The 24,359-nt window shown below is 45.6% G+C and overlaps 1 protein-coding gene across 1 annotated transcript in view; it reads left to right on the forward strand.

Annotated features, from left to right (window-relative positions):
* The first annotated feature begins 8,141 nt into the window (after positions 1–8,141).
* Positions 8,142–24,359, forward strand: part of BID (BH3 interacting domain death agonist) — a 97,181-nt gene continuing 80,963 nt past the window's right edge. The window contains exon 1 of the mRNA XM_073621561.1: positions 8,142–8,166. The gene's annotated coding sequence lies outside the window, so the exon portion shown is untranslated. The remainder of the gene's footprint in view (positions 8,167–24,359) is intronic.

A 24,359-nucleotide genomic window follows, 5' to 3' on the forward strand; every position in this document is an offset into this window, starting at 1 on the left:
GTCGCCAGTTCCATGCCACCACCCCATCAGGCCTAAAACAACATCTCCAGGATTTGCAATTGGACATCCCTCTGTCCCAACCTGATGCCCAGGCTTCACATTCCCGACCAGGCCCCGCCAGGCCTCCTCGTCAATCCTCTCAAGCATCACAAAGATCACAATCTGGATCCCAGGCGCTGCGGGACTTGCAGGCCCAAAGATTCCAAAAAGCCAATAATGGATGAAAATCCCCATCCTCCCTTGATGTGCATTTCATTTTTCTTTACGGCTTATCCGGTGTATTGTTGACTGTTCTTGTTATAAATTCCAACCTAACTTGAGGAGTCCAGCAGCTTGTTTTGGAGGACGTCCCCTCGCCGTACCTTTGCCCTATCGAGTTGACTGCTGCTTGGCTGGGGGAGCCGTTGTCCGACTATAGACTGCCCCGCTTGTGAGATGGCGGTCTCGGGCATGGACCACCCCTTATGGGGTTCCCTGATGGGCCTCCGGCACTAGTTTGCCCCCCAAACCACCTCTGCATTGCTGATGGCTCTCATGGAAATGGGAAATCACCTTCAAGATCGGTTGGGGTGGGGGGAGAAGGGTGAATGGTTTTAGGCTAGGGACACGCCTCCATTGACTGCTATGTAGGTTGGTTGTTTTTGTTTACACACCGAGGCCCTTCACTCCTGTTCAGTGGAGTGACAGGGCTGGCGCTTTGACTTTGCTGTGGGGTCTCGCCCCGCCTTCTGGGGTGGATGGTTCTGTGGCTGTCGCCCCTGGGGGAGGGGGGACCCCTGCACCTACACTCTCAAATGCCGATAATGCACTAAGGTTTTCATACTGCACTTCATTTTAAGCTGCTTGTATTGATGCTATTTCTAAGTTTTGTTTAAATTCTATGTTCATTTTGTTTAACTCGACTGAATTATTTTCACTATAGGCCGGTGGTTCCAACGGACCACTGCTCCCCTCAAGAGTTGGTACCTGGCTAGGATACTTGTCTTGGCTATGGTCCCACCCCATTGTGGGCCCTATTGCCCACGGCATGATACGTCAAAGTACTCACTACACACTCTAATCCGAGTTCTTCTCGGTATTCTCATACCTTATATTCTTTCCTATTTTTACTATTCTTCTCTCCTTTTTCTCTCCCTCCCCCCTTCCCCTCTCCCTCGGCCCCTGGGGTGTGCGGACGGAGTAGTCCATAGCATTATATCTCAGACCCAATGACCCTTCAGGGCATGAATTCCCCCCAAAAAAGGGTTAAGGTTTTTAATTACCTTAAGCAACAAAAAATAGACATAGCCTGTTTCCAGAAAACACACTTTTCTTCCTCTTCCTGCCCCAAATATTTCGCAGAAAACTATCCCCGGGTCTATTTGGCTAATGGTCCCACCAAGCAGAGAGGGGTTCTTATAGCTATACGTAAATCGGTCCCATTTATCTGCAACAAACAGATAGCTGACCCTAACGGTAGATACCTTCTCCTGCAGGGTTCTGTTCAGGACAATGAAGTAACTATTATGACCTATTACGCCCCGAATGACAATCAGGGCCCATTCTTGTCTCATATCTGCTCCCTGTTACAGGTCCACCAGAAAGGCACCCTCCTGTTGGCGGGTGATTCTAATGTGACGCTCAATCCTGCCCTTGATAAGTACCCGGCGGAACATAAAGCTCCCTCTCTTGCTTCAAAAAAATTCTTGCTTGCTTGCTACAAAATCTTGACCTAGTGGATATATGGCGAGAGTTTCATCCCATGGGCAGGGACTACACCCACTATTCCCATCCTCATCACTCCCACTCTAGAATCGACCATTCGTTTATGTTACGGAAACATTTCCCTTTAATAGACTCGGTCTTGATCTTAGCAGTCCCTTGGTCAGATCACGATCCTATTCTAACCGTTTGTCGCTCCCTACTCAGCAAACCACAGCATGCTCCCTGGGTGATGAATGATTCACTTTTATCCTTCAAACCGATCCTCAGTGAAATCCAAGAAGCTTCTGTGGAATACTTTAGACTTAATGCAGGTTCTGTCTCGTCCCCAATAACACTTTGGGAGGCTTATAAGGCTGTCCTCCGGGGTCGCGTTATTCGAATAGCGTCTCAACGCAAAAGAGAAAGGATTCAGGCCCGACGCAAGTTAAAGCAGAGCTTGGAAGACCGCTCGGAGGCCTTTAAATTAGCTCCCACCCCTGCTAACCGCAGATCTTTAGACAAGGCCCATACAGACTTGGAGCTATCTCTGACAGACGAAGCAGACCGTTCCTTACGTTGGGTCCGACAGAAATGGTATGCTAAGGCAAACAAACCCAATGCTCAGTTGGCCAATAGACTACGCACCTATACCCCGAAATTTACCCCCATAACCTTGCGCACCCGCCATAACATCCTCACGGGAAACCCCCAGCGAGTCTTGGAAGAATTCTGCTATCGACTTACCAAACTCTACCCCCCCCCCCCCCAAATCACTCTTCAACACAGGGCCTGAATGCCTGAATACAAGAGTTATCTTTACCTTCCCTATCCGAATCCCATATCTCCCTAATGGACCGAGATATACAGGTCTCTGAGGTTCTTCAGTGCATTAAGGAACTGAAAGTGGGCAAAAGACCAGACCCGGATGGTTTTACTGCTCTGTATTATCGAAAATTTGCAGAGGTTCTGGCCGCACACCTAGCGGCTATGTATAACTCGGTCAAAGGAAGTCACCCATTTACACCAGACTTGCTGACTGCCAACATAGTGATGATTCCTAAACCAGACAAGGACCATTCTTCCTGGGCAAATTTTCGGCCAATCTCTTTAATTAATATTGACATGAAGATATTGACGAAAATTCTGGCCAACCGCCTGAATTCCTTTCTACCGCGCCTGATAAAAAAAGATCAGGTGGGATTCGTCCCCCGTAGGCAGGCAGGAGATGCTATTAGACGACTCCTCCAAATTCAACATATAGCTCATGAAAGGTCCTTGGAGACAATGTTTCTTTCTTTAGATGTTAATAAGGCTTTCGATACCTTATCCTGGCCCTATTTGACACAGGTCCTCACCCACTACGGTTTCGGCACCTCCTTTTTGAGTTGGGTCTCAGCCATATATCACTCACCCCAGGCTAAAGTGCGTTGTTATGGATACGAATCGCCTACTTTCCCTATTAAGAGGGGAACCCGTCAGGGATGCCCACTCTCCCCACTTCTATTTATACTAGCACTTGAACCCCTGGCGGAGGCCATACGCTCTCACCCAGATATATCAGGAGTAGAAGTAGCAGGCACCGTGCACAAATTGTCACTGTTTGCGGATGACATTTTATTAACCATTACTAAACCCAGAATCTCCCTCCCCAATTTATTCTCCCTCTTAGACTCCTTCGCCTCATTCTCAGGCCTTTCAGTTAACCCGGCAAAATCGAAAGCGATGTCCATCAACCTTCGGGCCCCGGAACTAGAATCCCTGCAATCGGCATTCTCATTTCAGTGGTTAACCTCACTACCATATTTGGGTATTAAACTTACTCCGAGGTACTCGGGATTATACCAAGCCAATTTTCCTCTGCTTTTCCGAAAGCTGGAGGCTACGCTTGCCTCTTGGTCCACACTTCCGATTTCTTGGTTCGGCAGAATAGCGACGGTACGCATGACGTACCTCCCTAAATTGCTCTATTATTTTAGAGTTTTGCCAGTCCATGTGCCCCCCCATATCATTCGAATACATCAACGTAAAATTATGCAGTTTATATGGGGCCACAAGAGACCCAGGATCAAGAGACAAATACTTTACGCGCGCAAAATCAATGGTGGCCTTTCAGTTCCTAATCTGCAAGCATACTACACAGCTGCGGGTATCGCCCCATTATCTCACCTTCATGAGAAACAACAAATGCCACTATGGGCCACCATGGATCTAGTAGACGCACACCCAACGCCTCTAGCTTCTCTTCCCTGGCTTCCCAAAGCACATCGCCCCTCAACCATAGGTCCCTGTCTGGCTCACTCCCTTAAACTGTGGGATGCGGTTAAGTACTCAGCAGGCCTAATTTCTCCTCATCTCCCACTACTTCGTCACCTCCACTGCCCTTTATTTCAACCAGGTTCTGCTAATCCACTGCAGTTTAAATGGTGATCTGATAATGGCTTCACAGATATCCATTCGTTACTCACCCCAACCAAGATCATCCCTTTTGCGGCTTTACGTTCCTCACACGATATCCCCCTTAGGGAGCACTACAGTTACCTGCAAATTAGGCATTTTCTCCAACAGCTTATAAAATCTCATTCGGCCCCCTTTACCATGACCCCATTTGAAAGCCTTTGTAGATCGCTCCCCCAATCCCCGGGTCTAATTTCACTCATATATATTGCTATAATTAACTCCAAAACGCCACCATTGAGACCCTATCATCTCCAATGGGAGGCCGAACTCGGGAAACAATTGGACCCGGAGGACTGGCAAGGTATGACTATTATGCTATCCAAATGCTCTAAGAATGTTCTCTTTTTGGAGAACGCTTATAAAGTCTTTTATAGATGGTACTATACCCCGGCTAGTTTAGCAAGCTTCATCCCATCTTATTCTCCCCTCTGTTTTCGAGGGTGCTCACAGGAGGGCACGATGTCGCATATCTGGTGGACCTGCCCCAGGGTTTGCAGATTATGGGTAAGAGTATACGCACTACTACGCAACCTTTTTAATACCACTATAAAGCGGGATCCTTTTGGGGCCCTTTTATGGAAACCGATTGCAGAGCTTCTTCGTCCTGAATGCCAATTAGCAGCACATATTTTTACCGCAACTAAATTGACCATAGCAAGGGCCTGGAAAACTCCGAACCTTAGCTTTGAAGCAGTTAAAAATTGTGTGAATGATATCATGGTAAACGAGAAACTTACGGCCATATTGATAGACACGCATGATAAGTTCCTCAGGATATGGCAACCCTGGGTGACCCATAACCGTTCATCAAGATTTGACCTAAAGCTTCTTTCCCTATAATGAGCCTCCGCTCCCCCCATCCCAGGGTCCTCCCCTCCTTTCCCACCCCCCCTCTTCTCCCACTTTCAATTCCTCTTTCCTTCTTATTCAGGCCTTTGGGCTTCAGTCTACAGAGTTTGGATATTTAAGGTAACAAAAAAAAAAAATTATTCCATACAAAGGTATGTTATCTTCTTTGAAGTTAATCAATTTAATCTGATTTTATTTCTGGTTCCTTTTTCTTTTTTTTCTTTTTTTTATTAATGCAATGTTACATATTACAATAACATCTCACTATGCATCCTTTAAATGTTTATGAGTGTTTGCAAACATAACATTCTGTGTTTGCAGTTTACCGTTATTCTAGGAAACACAAGATGAAGACTCTCCTTAGCATGTAGCCTGGCCTCGGCCTTGAGCTACCTGAGACCAGGTTTAAATTCTTGAATGTTAATTCTATCTGCCGGACTCCGGCAGCCTTATACCTGCTAATTCATGATGTATCCATCACTGTTTTGTACTGTTCTATTGATATATATTTCCAATAAAACTCTTTGTACAAGAGATGAGAATACTTGGGGTTATTTACGAAAGGCAAATCCACTGTGCGCTGAAAGTGCGCTTGGAAGTGCAGTCGCTGTAAATCTGAGGGGTAGATCTGAAATGAGGGGAAGCTCTGCTGATTTTTTTCATCCAATCATGTGCAAGCTAAAATGCTGTTTTTTATTTTCCTTGCATGTCCCCCTCGGATCTACAGCGACTGCACTTTTAAGTGCACTTGTAGTGCAAAGTGGATTTGCCTTTAGTAAATAATCCCCATTGTGTTCTAAATGGACAGCACATTGAAATAAAGTCCAAAAAAGTGTTAAAGTGAAAAAAATATATACAAGTTCAATCTTGTGGATGGAAATCAACAATAAAAAAACAATATAGTGGAAAATATAGATTTGGCCCCATAAAGAATGAGGAAGGACATCTGGTTACAAAGGATGGGGAGATGACGAAGGTATTGAATTTATTCTTCTCCTCAGTCTTCACGAGTGAATCGGGGGGCTTCAGTAACCAAAACTGCAGTTTTTATCCTCATGACACAACACAGGAAGCACCTCCATGGTTAACAGAGGACAGAATTAAAATTAGACTTGAGAAACTTAACATTAATAAATCACCGGGACCAGATGGCTTGCATCTGAGGGTACTTAGGGAACTCAGTCAAGTGATTGCCAGACCGTTGTTCCTAATTTTTACTGACAGTCTACTGACTGGAATGGTACCAGCTGATTGGAAAAAAGCCAATGTAGCACCAATATTTAAAAAGGGCCCAAAATACATCCCTGGGAATTACAGACCAGTTAGCCTAACATCAATAGTATGTAAACTCTTGGAGGGGATGATAAGGGACTATATACAAGATTTTAGTAATGAGAACGGTATCATTAGCAGTAATGAGCATGGATTCATGAAGAATCGTTCTTGCCAAACAAATCTACTAACCTTCTATGAGGAGGTGAGTTGCCATCTAGATAAAGGAAGGCCGGTAGACGTGGTGTATCTGGATTTTGCAAAAGCATTGAACACAGTTCCCCATAAACGTTTACTGTACAAATTAAGGTCCGTTGGCATGGACCATAGGGTGAGTACATGGATTGAAAACTGGCTACAAGGGCGAGTTCAGAGGGTGGTGATAAATGGGGAGTACTCGGAATGGTCAGGGGTGGGTAGTGGGGTTCCCCACGGTTCTGTGCTGGGACCAATCCTATTTAATTTGTTCATAAACGACCTGGAGGATGGGATAAACAGTTCAATCTCTGTATTTGCAGACGATACGAAGCTAAGCAGGGCAATAACTTCTCCACAGGATGTGGAAACCTTGCAAGAAGATCTGAACAAATTAATGGGGTGGGCAACTACATAGCAAATGAGGTTCAATGTAGAAAATTTTAAAATAATGCATTTGGGTGGCAAAAATATGAATGCAATCTATACACTGGGGGAGAACCTCTTGGGGAATCTCATGCAATGCCAAGCTGCTGCTAACAAACAGAATATTGGCATGCATTAAAAAGGGGATCAACTCCAGAGATAAAATGATAATTCTCCCGCTCTACAAGACTCTGGTCCGGCCACACCTAGAGTATGCTGTCCAGTTCTGGGCACCAGTCCTCAGGAAGGATGAACTGGAAATGGAGCAAGTACAAAGAAGGGCAACAAAGCTAATAAAGGGTCTGGAGGATCTTAGTTATGAGGAAAGGTTGCGTGCACTGAACTTACTCTATCTGAAGAAAAGACGCTTGAGAGGGGATATGATTTCAATATACAAATACCGTACTGGTGACCCTACAATAGAAATAAAACTTTTTCGCAGAAGAGAGTTTAACAAGACTTGTGGCCACTCATTAAAATTAGAAGAAAAGAGGTTTAACCTTAAACTACGTAGAGGGTTCTTTACTGCAAGAGTGGCAAGGATGTGGAATTCCCTTCCACAGGAGGTGGTCTCAGCGGGGAGCATCGATAGCTTCAAGAAACTATTAGACAAGCACCTGAATGACCACAAAATACAGGGATATACAATGTAATACTGACACATAATCACACATAGGTTGGACTTGATGGACTTGTGTCTTTTTTCAACCTCACCTACTATGTAACTATGATTTAAATGCACAGTCCCATGATAGGATCAAGCAATATAAGTGTATTGGTGAAAACACAATAGTTCAGTGCAAAGATGTGCACAAACATTTGGTGGTGACTTGAAAAGTGAAGTGGTGATCCAGTACAGTGCTCCAGAATCATCCACCACACCCCTGTGAAATGGACGTTGGCAGACGGATCACTTCCTGTTTGCAATTTCTCTAAGGAGACATCGTGATTTCAGCAGTTTTGAGAAGCTTATATAAACTAGTTTGCCGTCTGACACTAGAGAACCCTTTGATGACATCCTATTAGATAAAAAGCTTCGGGGAGCAGACGCTAGTACTGACGTCAGGTCACTGTATGATACGGACAGTGGAATAAATTTCAAACGGTACTTTTCACTATTATTTCCATTTTTTCCTTTTTTGGTGCCTGGTGATTCTGCTGAGAAATTCCACCAAGAAATCCTTTGATCTGATGTGCACAACACCATTCCTGAGGTTCTCTGGATACCATCACATAAGCCTGAAGTGACCCCCAGACTGCAAAGCTGGGGGTCATCGCCATTTGGTGAGTGGGGACATGTGGGGGTGGCGTTTCTGCACCTTAAAAAGTCCTGGAGGGTCTGTGGTCCATTACACTTGAAAAGTTTTTTTCCCATTGCGGATCAGAACATTCAGCACATTTATTTAGACTTTATTTACATGTTTTTTGCTTTGTATATTCACATATGCACTCATCTACACTTGGTCACACATGTCTAATAACATTTGCGAGCGCCACATTTCCATAATTTTACATTTCTAGTGAGTAGCAGTTTGTGTGTGGCAGCTGCTTTAGTTTTCTTTTTCACTGTTTTTTCACCATTCAGCACGAGTTTAAATTTTATATTATTCACTGTCCGATACCAGGTCGGCAGTGGCACCCATTGTCATATGTTTCATTTTATTTTGGCTTTTAACATACAAATCCAATAAATACTGCACTATGGAGACTTAATTTGGCTCCCGCTGAGCTTTATTTACTACAGCTGCATCTGGATGGTGCGAGTTGCTGAACAGCCTTCCCCACAGCAGATGGCGGATCTGCACTGAGTGCGTGTTTGCTGCTGTAATGGCAGCCAGCTTTTCCGGTGAGTGTCCATTTCCACAGGGGTGTGGTGGATGATTCTGGAGCACTGTACTGGATCACCTCTTCACTTTTCAAGTCACCACCAAATTTTTGTGCACATCTTTGCACTGAACTATTGTGTTTTCACCAATAAGTTTATATTGCTGAACCTATCATGGGACTGTGCATTTAAATCTATAGTCTTCACTATATTGTCTTATGTTGTTGTTGATTTCCATCCACAAGATTGAACTTTATATATATATATATAAAAAAATTTTCACTTTAACACTTTTTTGGACTTTATTTCAATGTGCTGTCCATTTATAAGACAGTAATCTCATCTCATCGCTGTTCATTTACTTTTGGTGCTACACACTTTTTCTTACAATTCACACAGGCTCACCAAAACTGGACAATAAAAGATTGGAAAGATGTTGCCTGGTCTGATGAGTCTCCATTTCAGCTGCGACATTCAGATGGTAGGGTCAGAATTTGATGTAAACAACATGAAAGCATCGATCCATCCTGCTTTGTATCAACGGTTAAGGCTGGTGGTGGTGTAATGGTGTGGAGGGAGATTTTCTTGGCACACTTTGGGTCCCTTAGTACCAACTGAGCATCGTTTAAATGCCATGGCCTACCTGAGTATTGTTGCTGACCATGTCCATCCCTTTATGACTACAGTGTACCCATCTTCTGAAGGCTACTTCCAGCAGGATAATACACCATGACACAAAGCTCAAATCATCTCACCACTGGTTTCTTGAACATGACAATGAGGTCACTGTATTCCAATGGCCTCCACAGTCACCAGATCTCAGTCCAATAGAGCACTTTAGGGATGTTGTGGAACGGGAGATTCTCATCATGGATGTTCAGCTGACAAATCTGCAGGAACTGTGTGATTCTATCATGTCAATATGGACCAAAATCTCTGAGGAATGTTTCCAACACCTTGTTGAATCTATGCCACGAACAATGAAGGCAAAAGGGGGGTCCAACCCGGTACTAGCAAGGTGTACCTAATAAAGTGGCCGGTGACTGTATATATACATCCTTAGCTGTGATGCTATTGGCTCACAAACCTTGTTACTATACAGCATTAGCCAATCTCACTATCATTCCACATCATGAAGAAGCCATAGCTTCTGGTCATGTGATAGGTGAGGGATCCTGGAGCAGCATGTTGTCCAGAAATGTTTCACTCCCTCTCTTATATATTTTTCACAGCAAGACTGATAACAGAACTTTAAGAACCTACTTCTATATCTTTGCATTGCAGTAAACATTACATGCTTTGCAAAGCCATTCATTTTGTATGTCACCCCAACACACTAAGCCAGGACACGCAGTGCAGTGGGTTATGTATTTTGTGTCGTTTATGATTTTTGAGACATTTTGTCGCCTTTTGCACGAGGCTGATTTACTAAAGGAGCTGAGAGAGTTCGCCCAATAAATAGTGTGAATATTCAACTCAAGCGCGTGCCGAAGAAAGTGAACGGGAATTTGCTTTTTTTATGCGATTGGATAATTGAAGTGACTGTTCATACAATTTATTGGGTGAACATTCTCAACTCCTTTAGTAAATCAGCCTCTTTATCCTAACATGGTCCCTCAGGGCTACCAGGTGTAATAAATCGAGGTGCGATCCACCCTAAAAACAGTCGTCTGGGGAAGCCGCCATTTATTGTCTGTTTATATGAGTGGCTCAGCTGGGATCCTGCTTCGGGTTCTAGTTGCACACCATCGATAGGGGTTAACGTTCTACTTGTCATATGAGGTGAATGTGGAGCCATAAACATGGGGAGGTTGGGCAATTATTGCTCCATACCATGAGCTGATGGCAAACTATTTATATCTGTCATAACACAGAGGGCGCTCTGTGTCCTCATGGTATACTTGTCTTCTCTAAGCTCCCTGCTATTCGCTCACATGGACACCAGACAGCCACAGATGGACAGAAGGCTCACCAGTCCAGCATGTCTTGTAAACAGGGTATATAGTACAAGTCTGAGCATGTCCTGTATACACTAGAGGACTACAGGTCCCAGCATGTCCTGTAACACAGGGTATATAATACAAGTCTGAGCATGTCCTGTATACACTGGAGGACTACAAGTCAAAGCGTGTCCCGAGTCCTGTAAACAGGGTATATAGTATAAGTCTGAGCATGTCCTGTATACACCGGAGGACTACAAGTCCCAGCATGTCCTGTAACATAGGGTATATAGTACAGCTCTGAGCATGCCCTGTGTGATATACACTGGAAGACTACAAATCCCAGCAAGTCCTGTGTACACTATATATTATACACAGGAGGACTACAAGTCCAAGCACACCCTGTATATAATTATACACCAGAGGACTAGAAATCTCAGCATGTCCTGTATACACTGTATATTATACAAAGGAAGACTAAAAATCCCAGTATGTCCTCTATACACTGTATATTATACATGGGAGGACTGCAAAACGCAGCATGTTCTGTTTACATTTCATATTATACGTAAGTCCCAGCATGTCCTGTATACATTATATAATATACACAGGAGGACTACAGGTCCTAGCACATCATGTATACACTGTATATTATACACAGGAGGACTACTAGTGTTGCCACCTCATCCCTTTAAAACCGAACACATATTAATTACACAGGTTCTTTGGCTGATTAAGGTTGTAATTAACCTCACTTGGTGCCTTATCTGCATTAAATTAGCCTCAGAACCTGTGTAATTCATATATGTTCGGGTTTAAAGGGATGAGGTGGCAACCATAAGGACTACATGTCCCAGATTGCCCTATATACACTGTATATTATACAGCATGTCCTGTATATTATACACAAGCGGACTAGCAATGTACCACATAGTTGTTGATAGATCTAAAGGACATTGTACAATCTCTAAGGTTGAAATCAGGCCAGCAAAATCTTTATAACACAGGGGACGTCACTCTGCAGGAACCTCAAGGAGGTGATCTAACGAAGGCCTGTCCCTTTAAGAGGCAGCACTATGGGCTGTATCATGTGAGTGGGGGGAGGAGGAGGAAGCACACTGAGAATCTGCTGGGCTGAGTGGGGAGATCTCTGTCAGGTAGGTGATCTGGGCTCTTCTGGGGTACCTTGACCAGGGTGACCCCTGGGGGGTGGAGGGGGTCACTTCCTGCAGGTAGAATCATCACCCAGGGCCATACATTCTGTTTGGTAGAAATAACCGTTCTGCCTGGAGATGACAATTTCTTCACAAAGGCTGAACAGGGGGGAGAATTAACTGTTCCCCTGCCGGATCCCGCCTTCCTGTATGAGGGGGGCCCATCTACAGAGGAGGGCGAAGGGTTAAGGACTCTTAAAGGGGCAGTACCGCTGTCACTTCCTGCTGCCTGTCACCAGGCATGCTGCTGGTCACACCTGATAACCACCACTGTCATGTGGCCGCATGTAACCCCAAGGTGGCAAGATCTTCAGAAGAACATAGTGTATGTTGTCTGCAAACCCATTGTTCAGGATATAGATATTGAAAGGTGGTGAGAAAATGCGACATATTTTGTTCAGAGTAATTTATAATATATATAATATACATGTAGCTCTGGCATATTCTGTAGTGTTGTACAGAGAACACTGAGCCGGTCACATCTGTCTCTGCACCAGAAAAGCTTACATTCTAATGTCACACACTTATTATTTGTTTATATAGCTCTCATATATGCTGCAGTGTTGTACAGAGAACACTGAGCCAGTCTCATCAGTTTCTGCACCAGAAGAGCTTATACTCCAATGTCCCACCACCGGCACACACTATTATTATAATACATTTATATAGCTCTGACATATTCTGCAGTGTTGTACAGAGGACACTGAGCCAGTCACATCAGTCTCTACACCAGAGGAGCTTACACTCTAATCCCCCATACTAGCTCATTATGAATTATTTACCTGAGATCAAAGCCCCTGCAGCCATCCTTGTACCCTGCTCTGGCAGCCGACATTGCTCCCGGAGTTACTTCCGGGTATCGCTGGCTCCGGCGCTGTGATTGTCCGGAGCCGCAATTACGTCACTCCAGCGCATGCGCGCGGGAGCCGCCAGTAACCGCACACTCACTGAAGCATTACTTCACTGCGCATGTGCCGATGACGTCAGCACATGCAAATACAGGGGATATCTCCTAAACCGTGCAGGTTTAGGAGATATCCAGTGTAGCTACTGGTAAGACTTATTATAGGCTTACCTGTAGCAAAAAGTGGTTGTAAAGGGTTTACAACCACTTTAATATCCTCATTATACATTTATATAGCTCTGACATATACCGCAGTGTTGTACAGAGAACACTGAGCCAGTCACATCAGTCTCTAATTGAGCTTACACTCTATTGTTCCCCCACAGTCGCATGCTATTATTATTATCATCGTTCTTCAGTTATATAGCTCTGTCATGCACCGTAGTGCTGTACAGAGAACACTGAGCCAGTCATATCAGTCTCTACACCAGTGGAGCTTACACTCTAATATCCCACCAGAGTCTTACACTATTATTATACATTTTATATAGCTCTGACATATTATGCAGTGCTGTACAGAGAACACTGAGCTAGTCACATCATTCTCTGCACCAGAAGAGCTTACACTCTAATGCCCCCCCCCCCCCAGTCACATACTATTATTATGTTGAATGTGTTTTTATTAAGTTTTGAAATGGTACAAAGCATAAACAAGAGGGTGCTAGAACATTTCAAGAGGATGTATAAGTATACATTAACACCGCAGTGATAAAAGAACCAAATATCACAGGGTTATGGTAACATAAAGGACCCTAAGGTACAATGTACATGAGATCTGTATAAAAAGTGAGCTCTATGCATTATTAATAATGTAATGTTAGAGAACATGATATATTTACCTTGAGTGTGTAGTGGTGTTGCAGGTAATAAAACCATAGTAATATATTAATACATTGCAAAGCACCACAAATAAGAGAAACCCGAGACAAAAAATAAAGGGTAGCAGAAAGCAAAGTAGAACAAGAAGAGAGGGGAGCGAAAAGAAAATGTAGAGAGGACAAGAGAGAAAGGAGGAGACTAAAGGAAACAAAAGGGGGGGATAAAGGGAGCTTATACACGGGAGGTCCCAGGAGAAGAACAGCACTTTATCTGTTATAAAGTTCTGTTCAATATCGGAAGAAAACCATAAATGTAGCCCACATACTATTATTATTCTCATTGTTATATATTTATATAGCTATGACATATACAGCAGTGTTGTACAGAGAACACTGAGCCAGTCACTTCAGTCTCTGCACCAGAGGAGCTTACACTTTAATGTCGCATGCATGTCGATGTTTATGTAATGCGAGCGTCTCTCTCTCTCCGGGAAGTCCAGCTGTTGGCGAGCCTTTACTTGACTTTCCATGTTTGAAAAAGAAGTGGGCACAATTATTAATGCCATCTGGCTGCGCAGGGTCAGGGGTGAAGTAGCGGCAGGGTGATCTGTAATTAAGTACTATTAGTGTGGAGTGTGACAGTGTTTTTTGGCCACCGATCAGCTTCTGTAATCTGAAATGAATGTATGTTAAGTGCTAACCCCTCATTATCACAGAAGCCATCTCCTTCTGCACTGTGCTACAATATGACTTGCAACATTTTAAAGGGCCGCTCCAGCCAAAAGTCATAATTTTGGTTATAGGTGGAGGCCCTGGACAACCTCATGTATGTGGCTAACCTAAGATGGTTTTGAGAGCGACGGGTGACCTAAACGCAATGATACTTCGAAGCTGAAGAAAGACTTGGGACACACTGGCTTGGTTGGAAGGGTCAGTAGCCAGATCTAAGAGATACAGAAGTCCAGAGTGGGAATGCATTTTCAAAACTGAAATCTTTGTTTTGGGTGGTGATGATCTTCAGTCAGGTTGTGCAGTACAGCTGTGAATTGTTCTGTTCCTCCGCTGCCCTAAATTCTCCCCAGCTGCCATCCTGCCACGCCTGTCATGTTTTCCATCCCATCTACAGTGCGCCTTGTGTTGCTGCAGCTGCTACAGAACTAAAAGTCCCAGCATGCTCTGCTAGCCAGAAAAACAAATCTACAATTGCATGCTGGTAATGAAGCAAATCGCCCCTCCTAGAAGCCTCTGATAGAAGCTGACCTGGCTCCTGGGCAACAGAAACCTATTAACCACTGCGAGTGATGTCCCTTCCTCAGAACGGCCCTAATTGTTTATCTGGAATGGAGGCTTGCCCACGTTTTATGGATGTTGCTAATCCAATTAACTATAAGGTGGAGGGCCTACTGGAATTGAAACAAAATAGATTCCTTAGGTTTGGCCTCATATTTCAAAATGTTGGTGAATTTGAAAGATATTGTATAATGTATGGCAAGCTTAACCAGTTGAATGCTGCGCAATGTATGAGAGCGGCATACGGACAGAAGCTGTTTGAGCACAATTTAGTAGACCAGGGGTCTCTAAACTTTTCAAACAAAGAGCCAGTTTACTGCCCTTCAGACTTTTAGGGGGCTGAATTATGGCCAGGGGGGGTAGAAAAAGTCCCAACATCAGTGAAAATAAACATGGCCTCAGAGTTAGTCGTCAGTAAGAGTACAATGCTTAGGTCTTGTGTTTACAGTGAAAGATGTGATGTCACTGTGGAGCTGTTACAGCTCTGTCCAGCCTCTCCCTAAAGCAGTAAATCACTCCTATAGTGATCTATTCCTGGCTGTTTGCAGCCATCAATAGATAACTATATATACACACAGTACTGTCCAAAGATTTTTAAGGCAGGTGTAAAGAAATGCTGTAAGCTAAGAATGATTTAATAAATAGGAGTGTTAATAGTTCATTTAATTTCAAATTTTGTTACTTGATAAAAATTAAACAGAAGAAACCTAAGTGCCGGTTCACACAGGAGCGACTTCAAAGTCCCCACACAGCGCGACCTCAGCATGGCCTGCAAACGACTTCATTAATAGAAGTCAATGCAAGCACAGTACAGTCAGGAACCTTTTTCTAAGTCGGAGTGACTTGAGTCACTCCTATTAGAACGATTCCATTGTACTGAATGGAGCACGACTCAAGCTGACAAGTCTGACAGGTCGCCCCTGTGTGAACTGACACTATATCAAATCAATATTTGGTGTGACCACCTTTTCCCTTCAAAACAGCATCAATTCTAGGTACACTTGCACACAGTTTTTGAAGGAACTCGGCAGGTAGATTGTTCCAAACATCTTAAAGAACTTACCACAGATCTTCTGTGGATGTAGGCTACCTCATATCCTTCTGTCTCTTCATGTTATTCCAGACAGATTCGCTGATGTTGAGATCAACTCTCAACCCCTCTGTGGGGGCTAAATCTTCACTTCCAGGACTTCATGGTCTTCTTTATGCTGAAGAAAGTTCCTAATGACATTGGCTGTATGGTTGAGGTCGTCCTGCTGTAGAATACATTTGGGGCTAATCACGGACCTCTCCAGCCAGCCCTTCACAAACAAACTGCCTCCTGCTACAGCTAAATATTTAAAATTTTTACTCCTTAGTCCAGAGCACCAGCTGCCATTTTTCTGCACCCCAGTTCTGATGTTTTGATGCATAGTTGGGTCACTTGGTCGTGTTTTCATGTCCGAGGTATGACTTTTTGGCCGCAATTCTTCTATGAAGAGCACTTCTGGACAGACTTCTCAGGACATTAGATTGGTGTACCTGGGTCCCACTGGTTTCTGCCAGTTCTGTGCTGATGGCACTGCTGGACATCTTCCGATGTAGAAGGGAAGTAAGCATGATGTATCATTCATCTACTGCATTAAGTTTCCCTGGCCAAACACTGCGTTTATTGCCCCATGAATGGTGTCCACAATACTGAGCAATACAGGCAGATACTTAGCCATCATGCCATACCATCAGGGAGGCATGTGATTGGCCCAAAAATGTATTCTTCAGCAGGACAATGACCCCAAACATACAGCCAATACCATTAAGAACTATCTTCAGCGTAAAGAAGAACAAGGAGTCCTGGAAGTGATGGTTTGACCCCTACAGAGCCCTGATCTCAACATCATGGAGTCTGTGTGGGATTACATGAAGAGAAAGAAGGATATGAGGCAGCCTACATCCACAGACGATCTGTCGTTAGTTCTCAAAGATGTTTTGGAACAACCTACCTGCCGAGTTCCTTCAAAAACTGTGCGCAAGTATACCTAGAAGAATGGATTCTGTTTTGAAGGCAAAGGGTTGTCACACCAGATTCTGATTTTGATTTCTCTTCTGTTCATTTACTTTCCATGTTGTTAGTTGATAAAAAGAAACTATTAACACTTCTATTTCTGAAAGCATTCTTAACCCCTTCACGCCCAACCGTACGCAAATATGCATTCATGGCTTGAAGGGGTTATACCGCTTTTTAGTGATAACAACCGATGCGTCTAAAAGTCGCTCGGCTGTTATCCTAAAGGAGCGGGAGGGGGCGGTTTACTCAGCTGCCAATGGCGCTGATTAAAAAAAAATTAGAGTATTCAGAAATGCCGAAATAGGTTTAGGCATGAAATGGTTAAAAACTGAAAATTTATTATCAAATACTTACCGTAATTTTCCTTTCCTAATAGACTCCATGGCAGACTACGTGTGGGTTGACCCCGCCTCCTCTCCAATGCTATAGGACCCCATACCCATAAAAGAAGGCTCACCTCTTCCGTAACTAGCCGACTCTTAGACCCATTTTCTCTTTTTTTTTTTTTTTTTGGGTGGGAACTCCATCTGCCATGGAGTCCATCAGGAAAGGAAAATTGCGGTAAGTATTTGATAATAAACTTTCCGTTTTTCCTGACAGACTCCATGGCAGACTACGTCTGGGAAATAACTAGCCAAGCCACACGGGAGGGTATACTGAACCAAAAGAGTTTTCATTTGCCCATCAACTGACAGGATTCTTAAACCAAGGTTCACAGAACAAATAGAAGCAGGTTCTATGCATAGTGTGACATAAAGGTATTAATTGAGGCCCACGAGGCCGCATTGCAGGTGACATCAGGAGCCACATGTCAAGTTGCCGCCCATGAAGCCACCATTCCCCTGGTAGAGTGTGCTGACACCGCCTCCGGAGGAGCCCCGTAAGCCAGCTGAACGGACTGGATGATCCAGGCCACAACTGCTCTGTGTGAAGCTCGCTTCCCTCTGCTAATACCAGAGTGCAAGATGAACAGATAATCAGAACGTCTGAAGGAAGAGGTAACTTGTAGGTATTACTTCGATATTTTGCCTACATCCCAAGGAATGCACTTGGGTAGATTCTGGGGACCTGAATGTAGGCAGACAAATTCTTGGTTTTCATGGAACATCGAGGTGACCTTCGGGTTTGAGCCAAGCATAGGAATGAGGACCACATGGTCCGGGAAGAAAGTCAGAAAAGGTTCCTGACAACCCAGAGAACCAATCTCGGAAACTCTTCTGGCCAAAGTGATAGCAACTAGGAAAGCAACTTTGCAGAGAATTCTTTGATAAAGAACGCAGTGAGTCGCATGGAACTGAGACAAGTCAGTGAATAAAGAAAAGAGGAAGATCCCATTTGGAGAATGTTGGTTCTCTTTGAGGCCCCTTCGCAAGAACTGCCGAATTAAAGATGAACGGCCCATGACGTTCCGGAGAAGGTCGACGGAGCTGAGACTTGAACCCTGAGGGAGCTGATGAATAAAGACAGATCTAGGCCGGACTGAAGGAAGCTGAGGATATCCTGGATTTCAGGGTCTCTACATGACCTGTGAGCAGAGGAAGAGAATTCAACAAACTTGGCCCAGATTCTCTCATAGCCTTTATTCGTGCTTGATTTTCTTGAGCTCATGAGAGCGGAAATTACACCCGAGAGATTCCTGTTTCTCCCTCTCAAGAACCAGACAATCAGTCCCAGTACTGCCGAACAAGGGTGCAAAATTGTCCCCTGAGAAAGAAGGTCAGGCTTGAGGGAAAGAGGCATCGGATCCCGGAAGCTCAGCTTAATCAGGAAGGGAAACCATGGCCTATTCGGCCAGTAAGGCACTATCGACACCACCTTGACTGCTTCCGCTTGGAGTCTTCTGCAAGAACTTGAGGATGATCGGAAGCAGGGAGGAAAGGCATATGCCCTGTTGAAGTTCCACTAGTCTGTCGGGGCATCTACTCCGAAGGCCTGGCTGCAAGGGCCCAAGTGTAATACTTCCTGACTTTGAAGTTGCAAGGGAAAGTAAATAGATCTACCTTGGGATTGACTCCCAGTGACAGGATCCACTCAAATGCTTGCACATGAAGGGACCCTTCATTGTTGTCCAACTGTTTGCGAGACAGGGAGTCTGCTTGAACGATCTGAGTCCCGGGGACAAAGACTGCCGGAATATTGGCTACATTTCTCTAGGCCCAGGACATAATGGGCTTGTCTTCTTGGGGCAGAGAGGAACTTCGAGTGCCCCCTTGCCTCTTCATGTAGGAAAACCGCTGTGGTGTTATCCATCCTTACTAACACTGGATCCTCTTTCAAGAGGTGAGTGAAGGACTGAAGGGCCCACCAGGCTGCCCGAGTTTCAGGACATTCGAGCCCGGATTGTGAAGACGGGCATCCCACATGCCTTGTGCAAGTTCTGAGGGCTACCCTACCAGCACAGCTGGCATAGGACGCAACTGTAACCCACGGAACAATGGAATGGCAAGTAAGCAGATTTCTGCGCTGAAGCCACCAGAAGAGGCTGTTCCTTATTGATGTTATGTGAATAAGCTGAATGATGTCCCCTAATTTCCATTGCTGAAAAAGCCCTGTTTGAAAAGGGCGTACCCTCCACAGCGCCCACTTTGACCATGGGGGGGGGTCGTGAAGACCATAGTTCTGACAATATTCAGGCAAAACGAGGCCCTCAGGCGTGAGGAACCCAAAGCTTGTGAGAATCTCTCTTTGGTGCTCTCCACCGTATTGAACTGGGCCCCCAAATAAACTAGGCACTGGACTGGTTCTAGATGGCTCTTCTCCAGGTTTAGGGGCCACCCGTATTCGATTAGAGTAGAGGTAACCTGCTCCCTGTGGGCTAGCCACTGCTCCTGGTCTTGGGACAACCACAGGGGATCGTCGAGGTAATGGTACAGGTGTATTCCTCGTTCTCTTTTAAGGGCTATTGAGGCGAGAATGTTACCCCAAAAGGGAGGCAGGTGAATTGTAGGTGTTCTTGCCCAGCCTGGAACCGGCGGTATCTGCGGAATTCCTCTGCCACTGGTACATGGAAGTAAGCATTCATTAAATCGATTGAGAATACTCAATTGCCTGGTTGCACAGTTTGTAGGATGGTAGACAGGGTCTCCATTTTTAACTTTTCGTATTTTATGAACTTGTTTAGGAAGGATAAATCCAACACCGGGCACCATGATCCGTTTTTCGTCTGTACTAGGAAGAGAGGGGGTATATATGCCCTGGAGATCTTCGATCTTCGGGACAGGCACCACTGTTCCTTGTATTCTCAGTAGAACTATATATGATGGCTAATTCCTTCTGAAGTCCCATCCGGGCTTGTAGGAGCGTGCTTCTCTCGCTCTGTACTGTGTCTTCTATGGCCTTTTTACCTATGGCACGGGTTATGGCACTGTCTAGATAACAAAACCTGGGGAATGCCCAGGAAAAAACTCCAAGCCTACTTGCCACCAGCTCGCAGATAACCAATTAACCTGTCTAACAATACACGTTAAAAACAGGGGTTCAGTCCGCACGCATTTATGGCACCGTCTAGCTTGTTGCTAGACAACAAGGGCCCCTCAAAGGGAATCCTACACCAGACTTGCTTGGATGCTGGGTCGGCAAACCAAGGGCGCAACCATAAGCCCCGTTTGGCCATGACCAAAGAATAGCATAGACCGGGCCAGCAGGCAGATAAGGTCGATCAAAGACTCCCCAGGAAGGCCACTGCCAGCTTTAGTTCCATGAACTGCTGAGCTCCGGGACCAGATCTTTTGAGACTCCTCTGAGTACGGAGTCCATGTTTTTCGTCCAGGCCTCCATGGCCCAGGACATGGCCGCAATGGCCAAGGCTGGCTTACAGGCCATCCCCGCTAGATCCCCATAGATCCTCTTGGGGTCTTGTTCTAACCTTCTCTCGAGGCCATCTTTGAAGGATACCGTGTCCTCTAACAGAAGAGCGACATGTTTGGCTTAGCCACATCAGAGCTGCGTCGATGAGGGGAACGTTTTACGGATGTTTTACTTAAGCCTTGAAGGAGTACAATCTGGAGGTTTTGATTGACATAGAAACCTTCTAAACTACTTTTACTCCATTCCTCATCAAAAAAGTCCTTTGATTCGGGAAAGAGCAGAAAATTGGAATGTTCTTTCCCCGACTGCTTAACGAACTTCCTCTGCTTTGCTCGGGGAGCAGAAGCATCCTCCCACTTAAGGGGCTCTTTAACCACCTTGATCAGTGGGGAAACCAGGGAGTAGCCAAAGCCTTCGAACTCATCTCCCTCCACCACGCTGTGCGAGGAATCGGGGGAGGCATCATAGGGCTGGAATGGGCCCGGGTCATCCTGGGCCTCGTCAGCCAGGGAGCCAGATAGGGTGGTGGACTGGCTCTGCGTGCGGATTGTACCCCACTCCTTCAGGGATTGATGTACCACACGTTTCACAAGACCCCACCTGCTTTGTTTTCTGTCTCTTTTTTTCCCCAACCGCCCGGGCATAACATAGGTCACACAATGATTTGCCCTCCAGGACTCGAGTCCCGTATTCCAGCGATGCCTGCGAACACAGCGGCTGTCATAGCGGTGGGTGCGGTATATGGAAGAGGAATGGGACATCTCCCCTGTTTGGAGGAGGAATGGGAACGTCTCCTCTGATTCAAGGAGGAATGGAAACATCGCCTTTGTTTGGAGGAGGAATTGGAACATCTCAGCTGGACGGTCCCAGACGGAGAGTCGCATCTGGACCTGGATAATGAATGTTAATGTTGCGGTCTAGCAAGGTCTCTGTCAATTTGGACCATCTGAACTAGCATGGCTGAAAAGAAAAAGGAGTAGAAGGGAGGTGCAAAACCAGAAGACTAACGCCTTCTCTTCTGGGAACAGAAGAAAATTCAGCCCCTCCCCCCCACACCTGCATATACCTTGTGCGTGAGGACTGGCCGCACAAAGGCGATGACTTGCCCATGACTCCTGGGTGCACCAGAGATCTGGATACTGGATAACGGAAAGCACACACACAACTGGGCGACACCTAGGTACCCTAGGACGCACCAGAGAGACAAGTAAAAGGAAAAAACCTCCCATTTAACATAGAAGATTTTTTTTTTCTTTAAACTTTCCCTTTAAGAGAACATAACACACATAGTCTTCCATATAAAGAAGGGCTCACCTTGTCTGAAGTAGTGCTGGCTTTGGGGAAGCTGCCGCTGACTGCCCACAGATCTCTCAACCTGGCAGGGGCTGACAGCTGTTCGAATTCCCCCGCCCGGATGATGTCACCGCCGACTTCCACTTTGCGCATGCGCCCTAGAGGCCGGCCGAGCGGCACCTGTGCGGCCACGGGCTGCTCCACCGCTCCGCGTATGCGCAAACCAAGCCTCACTCTCGCTGAGGCCTTGCGCTGAGGCCTCGCACAGATGCTCGTGGCGGCCGAAACCTGGGAGTACTGCTGCGTCCTGGAACGCAGAAGCGTTGGAAAACACATGAAGGCCTGGAAAACACGTTTAACAGAGAAGGAGGGTGGCCAGTAATACAAATGACAACATACACAACTGCCACGGAAAAAAGGAAATTTCAGACCTTGCCAGCCGTGATGCCCCTGACCGACATCCATCCTGGTAAACCTGGGCCATTTCCCTTCTACCATAGGGGAATCTTCTAGCCCAAAAACCACTCGCCCACCCATGGCTGGGCTCTGGGTCGCACCGCATATCTGATGCCAGGAGTCGAACTTAACTCAACAGGAGGAGGACAAAAAAGGAACGCAGTCCTGAGAGGTGAGCCTTCTTTTATGGGTATGGGGTCCTATAGCATTGGAGAGGAGGTGGGGTCGACCCACACGTAGTCTGCCATGGAGTCTGTCAGGAAAGTAAGTTCACCTTTTGACAAATAATAAATGCACTAAATGTGCATTTATTTTTTGTTTTGGGAGCCTGTAAAGCAGGGGTCTCCAAACTTTCTAAACAAAGGGTCAGTTTACTATCCTTCAGACTTTAGTGCTCAGCCAGACAGTGGTCAGTAAAAAGGTCCCAACATCACTGGGAAAAAATAATGCCCCGTTTGTTTCATTGAAAGATATTGTGCCTCATCATTAGTGTCATTGGGAGGAATAGTGCCCCATCATTAGTATAATTGAGAGGAATTGTGCCCCATCACTGAGGTCATTGGGCCACGTTATTGGTGTCATTGAGAGAAACTATGCCCCATTGTTGGTGTCATTGTGAGGAATTGTCCCCCATTGTTGGTGTCATTGTGAGGAATTGTCCCCCGTCGTTGGTGTCATTGTGAGGAATTGCCCCCGTCGTTGGTGTCATTGTGAGGAATTGAGCCCCGTCGTTGGTGTCATTGAGAGGAATTGAGCCCCGTCGTTGGTGTCATTGAGAGGAATTGAGCCCCGTCGTTGGTGTCATTGAGAGGAATTGAGCCCCGTCGTTGGTGTCATTGAGAGGAATCGAGCCCTGTCGTTGGTGTCATTGAGAGGAATCAAGCCCCGTCGTTGGTGTCATTGAGAGGAATCGAGCCCCGTCGTTTGTAGGAATTGTGCTCCATTGTTGGTGTCAGTGGAAGGAATTATGCCCCAATGTTAGAGCCCATTCACACAGGGGCAACTTTGGATCCGACTTCAAGTCGCGCTACATGAAAAAAATCAATGTAAGTCAATGGATCTGTCTTAATGCACACTACTGCAGTCGCTCTGACTTCAGAAAAGGTTCCTGTACTACTTCAATCTGACTTCTAGGCGACTTGATTTCAATGGAAGTCGCCTCCAAGTCGGATGCCCGTTCATAGTGAGGCAACTTTACAGGAAAAAGAAAAGAATTTACCCAGGAAGAGCGGCCGCGATATGCCAGGGCCGAGCTGGCTCGCTCATCGGAAAAGGAAAAATGTGTTTTTTTTTTGTGTTTCTTTTTTTTTTTTTCTTCCTTTCCCAATGAGCGACAAGCAATACTGACATGTGTTTGGTATGAATCATGAAGGGGAACTCCACGCCAAATTTTAAATAAAAAACCGGCATGGGTTCCCCTCCAAGAGCATACTAGGCCCTTAGGTCTGGTATGGATTTTAAGGGGAACCCCCTATGCCGAAAAAACGGTGTGGGGGTCCCCCCAAAATCCATACCAGACCCTTATCCGAGCACGCAGCCCGGCCGGTCAGGAAAGGGGGTGGGGACGAGCGAGCCCCCCCCCTCCTGAACCGTACCAGGCCACATGCCCTCAACCTGGGGGGGTGGGTGCTTTGGGGAAGTGGGGCGCCCTGCGGCCCTCCCACCCCAAAGCACCTTGTCTCCATGTTGATGAGAACAAGGGCCTCTTCCCGACAACCCTGGCCGTTGGTTGTCGGGGTCTTTGGGAGGGGGGCTTATCGGAATCCAGGGGCCCCCAGATCCCGCCCCCCCACCCTATGCGAATGAGTATCGGGTACATTGTACCCCTACCCATTCACCTGGAGGAAAAAAGTGTCAATAAAAAAACACACTACACAGGTTTTTAA

Source organism: Aquarana catesbeiana, linkage group LG03, assembly GCF_042186555.1.
Source record: "Aquarana catesbeiana isolate 2022-GZ linkage group LG03, ASM4218655v1, whole genome shotgun sequence".
Lineage (NCBI taxonomy): Eukaryota > Metazoa > Chordata > Amphibia > Anura > Ranidae > Aquarana > Aquarana catesbeiana.